Consider the following 13,685-nt stretch of genomic DNA (forward strand, 5'->3'; position numbering starts at 1 on the left):
AGGTGGCCCTGCTGACCCCTTGAGCAAGAGTGCTATCCCACGAGGGGATGGTTTAGCCTGGTGGTGACTTGTGGTGAGTCTGTACTAATTCACCAAGGCTGAATCACCAACCCAGTCCAGGCGGTTCTGAAATATTTTGAAAAGTTCTGAATTCAAGGCAGTAATTAATATCAAGCTTCACGTTCTTTGGACTGACAGCTATTCTGCTGAAATGTGTTTTTAACGATGAGCTGGTTAAAAAGATGCAAGGTCAGTGTTGGTGGAAGAGAGTGTTGAGATGTCTGCAGTTGACTTTGATGCTTATAAATCTCTTTAAGAAATTAAGGAAATCATTTTTTTTTCACAAATAGTCTCTTCCCCACGGCAGGAAATGTGACTGTTGTAATTTGGCATTACCGTAAATATCTGGCAGCCTTCTCCCCCAGTCAGTAGACAGGAGAGATTAGGCCTGTTACCGTTTGGTGTGAAACAGAAAATAAAGCATTTCTCCGGGTCAGGTTGAGATATTAAGACCACAAGAGTTGGGGGGAAATACATAAAAGAGACTTGACCTCCCCTGAAGTTGTAAGGCGTAAGGCAACATAATACACAGGTTCAAAAAATTTGTTTTCATTTTTGAAGAAATAATTGTGTGAGACAGGAAGTGATAAGAATCAGCTCATTGTAAGCCATGGAAGAAGTTGTTTTCCCAGCAGTGTAAATGGCTAATAAGACAAAATTGTTGTGGTATAAATTGTAAAAGGGAAACCTAATGGTGGGAGTTAGAAAATACATTGCAGGCCAGTGAGTGCGTTACGATTTTTAAGAGGGAGAAGGAAATCAAGAGCAAGGTGTCCACACGGTAGAGGTGCTTTGTGTTTAAGTGCTCTTTTCACTTAACACACTTATGTTCTGAGTTAGTAGTAAATCAGATTTCTCCCTCCCATAATCCTGAACAGTTTAGCATTGGTGGGCATGACATTTCTTCAGAGATTGCTGACTGATAAGATGAAGAAATACCAAGTTGCTAACATGAAATTTAAAAATCTGTATAACTGGAAAATCTGCCTGACTTTTCTAATATATTTTAGTGAAAAATTTCACTCAAGGCACAATGGTGGCATTTGGAAGAATGGTCTGGTGGAATGCCCTAAAGAATGTTTAGGGCTGCAGTATCCCTTCTAGAAAACATTTCTCAGGAGTCTTTTTAAAACAAAGACTTTAGGTATGTAGCTTTTACACGAATAGGAGGACTATTGTCTGTGGGGTGTTTTTTTTCCCCCTTTCTTTTTCCTTAAGCAAAAGAAACTTCATGAGAGCAAGAGTATCTTTAAAATATTTTTTAAAGTTGTTTTTGTTTCGATTAAAGTGATATGCTAGTGCTCCAAGCCCTGTGTATTTTTCCCCAGTTTCTGGGGGAAATATTGCCAATTATGCCGTAAAAATACACATAAGATGTCAAGTGCACAGGCATGTGTCTTGCCTTTACTAAAATAGAGTGTAACAGGGTTTTGTCTTTTTTTTTTTTTATAAACTTATTTATTTTTGGCTGCGTTGGGTCTTGGTTGCTGCACACACGATTTCTCTAGTTGCTGCACACAAGATTTCTCTAGTTGTGGCGAGCAGGGGCTACTCTTTGTTGCCGTGTGCGGGCTTCTCATTGCGGTGGCTTCTCTTGTTGTGGAGCACCGGCTCTAGGTGCGTGGGCTTCAGTAGTTGTGGCTTGCGGGCTCTAGAGCACAATCTCAGTAGTTGTGGCGCATGGGCTTAGTTGCTCCGTGGCATGTGGGATCTTCCCGGACCCATGTCCCCTGCACTGGCAGGCAGATTCTTAACCACTGTGCCACCAGGGAAGCCCTGTAACAGGGTTTTTAAACCCAGGATATAAGTTCATTTCCTCACATATTCCACCATTTGTCTTTTAATGAACAGAAGAGAAGTTAGAAACTTCTAAGATCCCTCTACCCTCTCAGGAGTCTGTATATGCTTGCCTCTTTGTTTGATTTGGATTTAGAGTTTGAGTAAATAGCTCCTGTGGTAGAAAGGACGTTATGAAACAATCAGACGTTACTGTTTGGTTTTGTTTTCTGGGGTTTTTTTTTTCCAAATTTTTTTTTTATTGTGGTAAAATACACATAACATAAAATTTACCATCTTAACCATTTTTAAGTGTACAATTCAGTGGAATTAAATACATTCATAATGTTGTGCAGCCATCAACACCATCCATCTCCATAACTCTTTTCATCATGTAAAACTGAAACTCTATACCCATTAAACAGTATCTCTGCAGTCCCCCCTCCTCCCAGTCCCTGGCAACCACCATTCTTTCTGTCTGTAGGAATTTGACTACCGTAAGTACCTCATATAAGTAAAAGTACTTGTCTTTTTGTGACTGACTTTATTTCATTTAGCATAACATCCTCATGGTTCATGCATGTTGTAGCATGTATCAGAATTTACTTCCTTTTTAAGGCTGAATAATATTCCATTGTATCTATATACCACATTTTGCTTAGCCATTCATGTGTCAGTGTACACTCAGTTTGCTTCCGTGTTTCAGTTGTGAATAATGACACTATCAACATGGATGTGCAACCATGATTCTTTTGGGTATATACCTAGAAGTGGAACTGCTGGATCATGTGGTAATTGTATTTTTAATTTTTTGAGGTAACACCCTACTGTTTACACAGTGGCTGTACCATTTTACATTCCCATCAATAGTGCACAAGGGTTCCAATTTCTCCACAGTCTCACCAACAATTGTTATTTCCTTTTTTTTTCTTTGATAGTAGCTGTGAGATTATAGGGACAAAAAAATATATGTACATAACTTCCTCTGCTGCTGGCATAGAACTCCTAAAACCTGTGTAGTTTCCTAAGCGATAAGAGCACTAGGAGCGTCTTTTGTCCTAATGTTTAGTCTTTGACCTCCAGTTTCTGACACAGAGCTCCTAAATCCCTTGACATTTCCTAGACAATAGAAACATCTTTAATTCTAATGAGCTGACTCTTGGTGGGCTCCTGGAGGGAGTCACCAGAAAGACCAAGCCATGAATAGACACTTGGAATTCTCAGCCCCACCCCCCAGTTCTCCAGAGAGGGGAGGGAGGCTGGAAATGGAGTTAATGATCAATCATGCCTACAGGATGAAGCCTCCATAAAAGTCCCCAAAGTACTGGGTTTAGAGAGCTTCTGGGCTGCTGACTGCGTGGAGATGCTGGGAGAGTGGCACACCTGGAAGCTCCGTGACCCTCCCCACATTCCTTGCCCTACATAGCTCTTCTATCTGGGTGTTCATCTGGATCCTTTATAATATCCTTTTATAATAAACTGGTAAACAGTGAGTAAACAATTTTCCTGAGTTCTGTGAGCTGCTCTACGAAGGGAGAGTCCCAGGAACCTCTGGTTGGTCAGAAGCACAGGTGACAACCTGGACTTGAGATTGGCATCTGAGGTTGGGGTGGAGGCAGTCTTGTGGGACTGAGCCCTTACCTGTGGGATATGACGCTATCTCCAGGTAGATAGTGATAGAAGTAAGTTAAATTGTAGGACACCTACACTTGAAACTAACACAACGTTGTAAATTAACTATATACTTCAGTTTTTAAAAAAAGGAAAAAACAATGTAGGACACCCAGCTGATGTCACAGTATTGCTTAGTGGTGTGTATCCCCTGCCCCCCAAACATCTGGTCAAAAGTGTTAGCGGCAAGGTAGTGTGAGAGTAAAGGAGAGACCTCACAGGAGAATTAGGTTTTTTCTTTATGGTAGCCATCCTTATGGGTGTAGACATTACTGTTTTTTAATGATGACGGTAGATAGAGTTTTCACAAGGAAGAGAAACGGTAATTTTTCCTCCCTGCCATTCAGAGGAGTGAGAGAAGAGGGTCAGCCTTTTTTGAGGTAACAGGTGGCAATTAGTATTAAGGAAACTTAGAAAGAGAATTGGAAGCTTTGGCAGAATTAGAGCTGGAAGGAACCTTTAGGGGTTTATGTAATTCATTCCCTTTTCTATTTGTAGGACTTTATTAAAACTAATCTTGATAGATGATTCCATCCTATTTTTAAAGACCTCTAGAGGCTTTACAGGAAATTTTCTCAGCAGCAATTTGGAGTATTCAGTGATCTTAATTACCAAGAGTTTATTACTGTGGATTTAACATTTGATTAAATAAATGCCATATTTTGGTTGCACCTGAAATATAATACAGTTGGTTTCTACTTTTAAAGCCCCTTGTTAACATTACTTTCTTTTGGTCTTCCATTTCTTTAAAGAACTTTTGAGATTTGTTCACACATTTAACCTTCCTTAATTAGTTAACAAATATGGAAGAAAAAAATTATCTGCCTTTGAGAGAGTTTGGACCTAAGATTCTTCCCTTTAGGAATAGTTTTAATGAGATATTAGAAGGATGATAGCCTTCTAGCTGCCAGAATAAATAAGATTCTTAAAGAGGAATTGGGGCACAAGTTATGTTCTTATTTAAATGATAAGGTAAGAAAAGTAGAAAGAACAAAGTGCTGGTTTTGCTTCTTATACTTAGAAGAAGGCAAATGAATAACTAATGAAAGGTGGTTTACTAAGTAGCTACTAGGCTTTTGTTTCCACTTAGAGGAAACATTACCTGGGAAAAGGAGAAGTTAGTTATGACACAGGAACTGGAGGAGTAGCTAGAATGGCCAGTATACCTGTTCAAGTTTTGCAGGGCCTGATGACACATCCAAAGACCTCAAAGTTTTGCAAAAATAATGTTGTTAACTGTTTACAACTTATGAGACTAGATTTCTGTTTCAAATGCTTTTTGTTCCAAGGGGAAGAACATTTCAAGTCTTACTAGTTGGATGTGAAAGATTCCAGAGTCATTTGAGGTACTCAGGAATTCTCTTTAATAAAAATTCTTGGGAAATGAGACCCGTGTTTAATACATAAACCACTGTATTCTTAATATAGTATTTTAGAACTTGGATATTCAGGGAATGCAGACTTGCCCACGTTTTAAGGTTGGACTAGGTGCCCCAGAAACTTCATAGTGTTCTGAACGAGTAGTTAATTGGTTGAGATTCAATCAGATGCCATTTTTGAAAGAAAGAAGCAGTGTTTATTGGCAGAATAGGCGATTGAGAGGATGGGTAGAGGCTGTGTTTGCATTCTGAGTGGGTGTGCCTTATTTGATTAAATACATGGTTTGTGGCCTCAAAAGCCAGTTGCCTTCTGAATAGCTTCTAAGAAGGCTTCTATAATATAATTTGTAATTTGTGACCCATTAAACCCATTAAGCAAGTAAGCCTTTTGCTCTTGACTGATTTAAGCTCAGAAAATTTATCTTAACATTTGTTGTCTTTGAGACTACCTTCAAGACCCATTATGAAGGTTAAGGTGGCAATTTTTCCTTTTGTTTTAAAATAATTTTTGCTTCTGATTGTAGAAATAATGCATGTATACTGTAAGACCCTAAAGGATTGAGATAACCCCTGTGTTGGTGGCTCATTTTTATTTATTTTTATTATCATTTTTTAAAAAAAATATTTATTTATTTATTTATTTGGCTACACCAGGTCTTAGTTGCAGCACGCGGGATCTTTCATTGCTGCACGAGGGCTCTTCATTGCAGTGCAAGGACTTCTCTCTAGTTGTGGCGCACAGGCTCAGTAGTTGCGGTGTGCAGGTTTAGTTGCCCCGCTGTGTGTGGGATCTCTGTTCCCCGACCAGGGATCGAACCCGCCTCCCCTGCACTGGAAGGCAGATTGGTAACCAATGGACCACCAGGGAACTCCCAGCTTTCTGATAATTTCTAAGTACAGTGAAATATGCAGTTATACTGAGACTATGGGTGTGATCCAGCCTTACTCCAAATAACACATATTGAGGTCGGGGAAAATATTCAACAATTTTTATGACTTGGAAAGCTTTAGAAACTACTGTACAGATAAAGTACTGACCTGACAAATGTGGTGGTTTTGAATTATTCTAAATAAGCCTCTTGCTGCCAATAAGTAGGCCCCTTCAGCAAACATCTGAGGTTATACTCTTTGAATTGTGCCTGGTATGTAATAGCAACTCTGGAAATCTTAGTTGAAGGAATGAATGGGTGGTAGTTAAAGCCATGGGAATTGGCAAAGTAGATAGAAGAGGGCATTAAGCAAGAAGAGGAGGCACCAAGGATGTAATATTGGGGAATCAATGTTCTTGCGAGAAGGCAAGCATAAACACACGCCACTGCTGCAGAAGGTTGATTGAGAAAGAACAGAAGTGTTGGCAAGTGGTGTGTGAAAGCCCAAGGAAATGGAGGGTTTTTTTTTTTTTTTTAAGAGAATTTATGTATTTAATTATTTATTATTTATCTTTGGCTGTGTGGGGTCTTCACTGCTGTGCACAGTAGTTGTGGCACACAGGCTCAGTAGTTGTGGCTCGTGGGCTCTAGAGCGCAGGCTTAGTAGTTGTGGCGCACGGGCTTAGTTGCTCTGCGGTATGTGGGGTCTTCCCGGACCAGGGCTCGAACCCGTATCCCTTGCATTGGCAGGCAGATTCTTAACCGCTACGCCACCAGGGAAGCCCGAGGGTGTTTCTTTAAGCAGTGGTAAGCAACATCTTGGTGGTCAGAAACCAAGAATAATAATAGTAATAGGTATCATTTACTGTGCCCAGGGCCTCTCCCAGCCTTTTAACCTATCTGATCTTCACAGGGCCCGTGGTAGGTGAATATTATCTCCATTTTACAAATAAGACTGAATTCCAAATCATTTAAATAACTGGCCCAGTTAGGAAGTTAATAGAGCCTGGGTTGTATTTTTTGTCTTACTCTATCATGTCACTGGACTTGGCAATTCAGAACTTACTGGTAATTTTTGAGGAGTTTAAATTAGATATTAGGGATGACAATAGATTTCATCTCTTGAGAGTTGGTTATAGAGACTGATCTTTTCTTGGAATTTTACTGAAATGTACTAGCCTCTCACTACTGCCTGCTACCCATACTAGAGAAAATAGTTTGGAGCTTTACGCCCATCACACAAGCTGTGCCACACTCTGAACATATATTTCCAGAAGTGTCCTCTTTTTCTTGGCAGGCAAATTTTGAAAAGTAGGGAGTCCACATTTTATCTTGCAATCAGGGTAAGTTCCCGAATTTCTGTTGGTAAGTAACTCATGGAATGGACTAAGATGTGCTTCCAAAGCCAGCTGTGAAACAAACCTATATTTTGACATTACCATATTCCTATTGAAAACTCAAAAATGCAGCCCTCCAAGTATATATGCACTGCAGGATTTCAGTCAGTGTCATCCTGTGCACTCTGGGCAGTCATGTTCTGCACAGGAGTTGTTATTTTCACTTGCCACTCACATCTCTGTAGCACTTTCCTATCTCTAGATAAGCATCAAGGTGTGACAGACAGATGTAATAGGAGTTCTGCGTACCAGTGCAGCTCTGCCACAAATTCCGCATCTTCTTCTGAGCTCTATTCCACCTCTAACATGTTCTAGGCCTGTAACACCGTGCCCTCCACTCTGGCTTTGTAGTGGACACGAACTGGAAAGGCAACCCAGTTCGCATCAGTCTCCCTTCTCTGGGAATACTCCTTTATACCAGGGGTGGGTCCCTGGTGGTCACATCTGTGCAATATGACCGATTTCCTGGGTCATAACTGACTGGCACAGCGGCAGGTACCTATGCCAAAATGAACCCAACAACCCTCTCTCGTGGGGATTTAAAATTTCAGTGGGGAGAGTTTGCCCTTAAGTAGAATAGCACCTGTGTTACACTCTTTACAAGAGTTTATATACTTGAAAGTTCTAAATTTTTTAGTTTTAAAAACAAGTATTTCTTGAAAATTTGCATATTTTCAATAAGATTTAAAATGAACAGATGTAGTGTTTCTCTTGTAAAGTCAACATACTTTACATACTATTTTATATGAAAATATATGAGTTGGAAAAACACCATACTTTCAGAACATTAAACCAGCACATTAAAATATGAAGAAAATAAATTCAGTTGACCCTTGAACAACTCAGGTCTGAACTGCACCAGTTCACTTATATGCAGATATTATTCAATAGTAAATACTACAGTACTGCACAGTCTGTGTTTGGTCGAATCTGTGGATGTGGAGGAACCTTGGATACGGAGGGCCAACTATAAATTATACTGAGATTAACCGCAGCATTGTTCAAGGGTCAGCTTTATCTCCTGAAATTCTATAACCTGGAGATAAATACTATAACATTTTGACATATATCCTGCCATATATTTATAGATGTGTGTATATGTATATATATACATATAAATGTGTATATGTGTGTGTGTGTGTGTATATATATATATATATATATAAATGTGAGATGGAGTGGGTTACAATTTTACATAAAAGAGATCGTACTACATCTATTTTGCAGTTTTTTTCCTCTTAGTATCATGAATATAATCTCTCATCAGTCAGTAGAGACAAACATCATTTTTTTACAATGTATTTTAAAAAATATTTACCTATTTATTTATTTGGCTATGTTGGGTCTTCGTTGCGGCACGTGGGATCTTCGTTGTGGCACAGGCTTCTCTCTAGTGGTGGTGCACGGGCTCCAGAGTGCGTGGGCTCTCTAGTTGCGGCGTGCAAGCTCAGTAGTTGTGGCATGGGCTTAGTTGCCCCGCGGCATGTGGGATCTTAGTTCCCCGACCAGGAATCGAACCCGCGTCCCCTGCACTTGAAGGTGGATTCTTAACCACTGGACCACCAGGGAAGTCCCTACAATGTATTTTTTTTTTTTTAGTTGAATGAAAGATTCTGTAAATTCTATAGTGCTTTACAATTTTCAAAAGTTTCACACAGTGGAATTCCCTGGCAGTCCAATGGCTAAGACTCCGTGCTTTCACTGCCGAGGGCGCGGGTTCAATTCTTGGTCCAGGAACTAAGATCCTGCAAACTGTGCGGCATGGCCAAAAAAAGAAAAAAACTTCCACGCACATGATTTCATGTAATCCCATAATAACCCTTTTTCCCCTTACCCCTGTATAGCCCCTCCCCCACAAACATCATTCTTTTAAAGGGTGCGTAAATTCCATAGTACAGATACATAGTGTAATTTATTTAACCAATCCTCATGCATAATGTTTAGACTTTTCTCAGTATTTCTGATATATGAGCCCTTTGTACTTCTCTTAACACTTTTGATTTTTTTTGTTAGGATAAATGCCTAGAAATGAGATTGCTCACTCAGAAGATGTGTGTGTTTGTGTGTGTGTGTGTGCGCGCACATGTGTATAAAATCAGAATATCATTTTGTAAAATAAATTAAAGGAGGTTTAAAGATTAAAATTTTTTTTTCTGATTTCTAAAATGCAGTGGACCACCATTTAAGTGATCCAAACCATATCTTTAAATGAATAAAACCACTATCTCAAAATATAATGTTACACAGAGTCAGCTTGGGTTCCTAAAATTCACAGGTGAAAATGTGTTACCAGTGTCAGTTTCCTCAAATTGATCTTTAAGACAATGCAGTTCCAGTTAAAATCCTACCCTCCAAGTGTTTTTTTCTTCTCTTTTTCTCCCTCCCTCTCTCTCATCCTTTCTTGACAAATTGATTCTAAAATGCATATGCAAAAGCAAAGGGCCAAGAAGAGCCAAGGCAGTTTTGAAGAAAAATTAGGTGGGAGTAGTCATCTTTATTAGATAATAAGACTTGCCATAAAACTACAGTTATTTAGGCAGTAGATTTTGATCAAATAGTATATAAATGGAGCAGAATAGAAAACCCAGAAAGAGTACACTATGAATATGGAATTTGATAGATAAGGGTGGTGGCATTTCAAATCAGTGGGGAATGGATTGCCTTTTTATTAAGTGGTGCTGAGACAAGTGGTATGGAAAAAAATATATAGATCCCAACTTCACACCACTCTGTAAAATCAATCCTAGGTTGTTAGATATTCATATGTGAACATCAAAAAATATAAAACTCTAGCATATAAAAGAAAATGTTTATGACCTTAGAGTATAGAGCAATTACCCTAAAGTCATCAAAGCACAACTTTTGCACACAATAGCATCAAAAAGAATTAAATGATTAGGAAAAAATGCAACAGAAAAAGTGCAAGACTTGTACATTGAAAACTACAAAACATTTTGAAAGAAATCAAAAAAGATCTAAATAAATGCAAAGACATCCAGTGTTCAGGGATTGAAAAACTTAATATTAAGATTAATCTACAAATTCAGTGTAACTCATTGAAATCCCAGCTGGTTTTTTTGGTGATATTTACAAGCTGATCCTAAAATTCACATGAAAATGTAAGGGACCCAGAATAGACCAAGTCTTGAAAAAGAAGAACAAAGTTGGAGATCAGTGGAATATAATTGAGAGTCCAGAAATAAACCCTTACATTTATGCTCAGTTGATTTTTTTTGCAAGAGTAGATAATTCAAGGGGGGAAAAGAATGACCTTTTTAAAAAAATGGTGTGGGGGGCAACTGGACGTCCACATGTAAAAGGACTAGCTTGGATCCCTGCCTTATACCACGTACAGAAAAATTACTCAAAATGGATCAAAGACCTAAATGTAAGAGTTACAGCTATAAAATTCTTAGGAAAAAACATAGGTATAAACCTTTGTAGACTTTGATCAGGCAGTGGTTTTTTGGCTATGACTCCAAAAGTATAAGCAACCAAAGAAAAAGTAGATAAATTGTACTAGATCAAAATTACAAGCTTGTATTTCAGAGGACACCATGAAGAAAGTGAAATGACAATCCACAGAATGAGAGAAAATATTTGAAAATCATATAGCAGATAAGAGACTTGTTATCTAGAATGTATAAAGCACTCTTATAACTCAACAATAAAAAGGCAACCCAAGGAAGTTCTCTGGCGATCCAGTGGTTAGGACTTGGCGCTTTCACTTCCGTGGCCTCAGTTCATTGCCTGGTTGGGGAACTAAGGTCCTACAAGCCGCCATGCAGCACGGCCAAAACAAAAAATGACAACCCAGTGTTAAAATGGACAGAAGGCTGTGATAGAAGTATCTGTTGGAGACCTCTGCTGTACATGCTAAAGGATAATATCTTTATCGCCTCCCGTACAATTGTGGCTTTGTATGTAGGCAAAGGAAGCAGGTTATTTCCAGGGCAGCTAAGTTAATTAGTGTTAGTTCTCGTTTCCTAAAAACAGACATTTTTTTAGGAGGGGAAACGAAACTCATATAACCATTTATCTCAATCCACGTATAGCTGATAATATGAATAGCAAAAATAGCTAATTATATGAAATAGCAAAAATGAGCACGCAGGTTGAGTTTAAAGTGAAATTCTAATTTTAAGCCACTGATAATTTTAAAACAATCAGATTAAGTTGTATTATCTCTGAAATAATTAAAAGAAAATTTGAGTCATAGAAAATCTCAGGAATATGACTAAGAAATGATAACAAATGGAAAATGTAGAGACTTGGATTCTCGTCCTGACTTTGAATCTAACTTTCTTGTGACTGGACAAATAGCTTAAATTTTCCTTGGGGTTGTCATTAGTAATGTGAAGAAGAAAAGTGAGACAACTTGAGAATTACTTGTAATAGAAATGCTTCTCACTTTGTGTGCATTTTTCGTTTTCTACATTTATATATAAATCCCTTTAGACAGTATCCCTTAAAATAGTTTCTTTATTCTTTCATCTCAAAAATCATGTTGATCTTGGCATGCTTTTTCTCTTAAAAAATGCAGAATTCTTGAAGACTTGAAAAAGGACTATCTCTTATTTGTATGGTCAAATACCTTGTACAGATCTTGACACACAGATAAAAATGAAATATTTGTTGAATGAGTGAAAAGAATGTTGATCTTTGCATGCTTTTTCTCTTAAAAAATGCAGAATTCTTGAAGACTTGAAAAAGGACTATCTCTTATTTGTATGGTCAGATACCTTGTACAGATCTTGACATATAGATAGAAGTGAAATATTTGTTGAATGAGTGAAAAGAATGAGATGATTATGATGATGTTGAGCTCTTTGGTAGAAAGGTGGCTCTGGGTTCCTAGGGGAGTCTTTGATGTCTGAAAATTATTTTTGTAGTTTTAGAAATGTTAAAAAACTTAAACAGGGATCTACACTTCTGGGGACATGAAATTAAAGGGAGGAATCAAGGGGTGAGAGATTTCCCAAGACTAGCAGTACTGAAATATAAGGTGACTGTAGACTACTGTATACCGTGCCTTCTCTTTTTCAGTCATACTCCTATTTTCTCTCCCAGCCTCCTGGGAAAGCAGGAGTTTTTGATTGATTGCTAGACACTGTGAATAAAAGACCTGCAGAGACTAAAGTCAATGTTGTTTTTGCCTTTTGCTGTCTTAGATATGGCAAGGGCCTGAGCACCTCCATCTAACCAGGGATTGAGCTGGGTGGGCTGGGCTGAGTTTTTTTTTTTTTTAATAAATTTATTTTTTATTTTTGGCTGCGTTGGGTCTTCGTTGCTGTGCGTGGGCTTTTTCTAGTTCCGGCGAGTGGGGGCTACTCTTCATTGTGGTGCGTGGGCTTCTCATTGAGGTGGCTTCTCTTGTTGCAGAGCACGGGCTCTAGGCGCGCGGGCTTCAGTCGTTGTGGCACATGGGCTCAGTAGTTGTGGCTTGCGGGCTCTAGAGCGCAGGCTCAGTGGTTGTGGCACACGGGCTTAATTGCTCCGCAGCATGTGTGATCTTCCCGGACCAGGGATCGAACCCGTGTCCCCTGCATTGGCAGGCGGATTCCTAACCACTGCATCACCAGGGAAGTCCTGGGCTGAGTTTTTAGGTAGATTCAGTTCACTCTAGTGAGTACAGCGTCTCAAGGATGAGATCCATTGTGTGTTTGTTGCAGGCCCCTCCCTCTGTTATGACTTCACCTCTTAAGCATTGTAAGACTGTGGTTGATTTCAAGTCACCTTTCTAGTCCATCTCCCCAGCTTCTCCAGCACTTAGTAAACGTCCTATGCAGAAAACTGGTCACGTATCTGGGACTCTTCATACTAACCTATATAGCTGTTATAGACTCTGCTGGTTTTTCTTTCTCTTGGTAGAGTTTCTCTGCCTCTGGCAAGTCCAGTTATGATCAGTTCCTGTTCAAACTCTGCAAATACCAGGAGGAGAGAAAATGACTAGCAATTGCAGCTCACTAAGGAAAGGCTTTTCCCTCTTTGGAATTTTAGGTCATCTTGTCCTCTTTGCATGGAAAACAATTCTTCATTGTCTTTAAAACTACTTCCTGTTTTGAGTAATCTGTTTAGTTTTATGTAGTTTTTCTGTGAAAGTGATGGCTTGCCTCTGCATATTACCTCCAACTTAGAAGCGAAAGTCTCAATATTGTTTTCTGATGTTTTTGTTTCTGTTACTATAAATGTGACATTTAAATAAACAAGATAGAAATGATTTCTCTTTGTGAAGTCTGGAGATAGACAGGTAGTCCTGGGCAGGTAGGTGATGAGGTATCTTCTTTGTTGTCTTGCAGTCTTTGAGGATGTTGTCTTCAGTGAGCATCTTCAACCACATCTATGTTCTAGGCCACAGGCAGAAGGAAAGAGAAGTGAGAGAAAGCAATTGCTGTTTTAAAGGATGTAATCCAGCCCTGGTACTCATCATTTCTATTCACTTCCTATTGGCCCAAATTCCTCACACGGTTACCTTTTGCTGCAAGAGAGATTGGGAATGTGGACTGTGGCTGGGTAGCCTTGCACCCAGCTAA

The 13,685-nt window shown here is 39.0% G+C and overlaps 1 protein-coding gene across 1 annotated transcript in view; it reads left to right on the forward strand.

The window, feature by feature from the left end:
• SPTLC2 (serine palmitoyltransferase long chain base subunit 2) overlaps nt 1–13,685 on the forward strand; it is a 117,021-nt gene that overhangs the window by 862 nt on the left and 102,474 nt on the right. The window lies entirely within an intron of this gene.

Source organism: Eschrichtius robustus, chromosome 1, assembly GCF_028021215.1.
Source record: "Eschrichtius robustus isolate mEscRob2 chromosome 1, mEscRob2.pri, whole genome shotgun sequence".
Taxonomy (NCBI): domain Eukaryota; kingdom Metazoa; phylum Chordata; class Mammalia; order Artiodactyla; family Eschrichtiidae; genus Eschrichtius; species Eschrichtius robustus.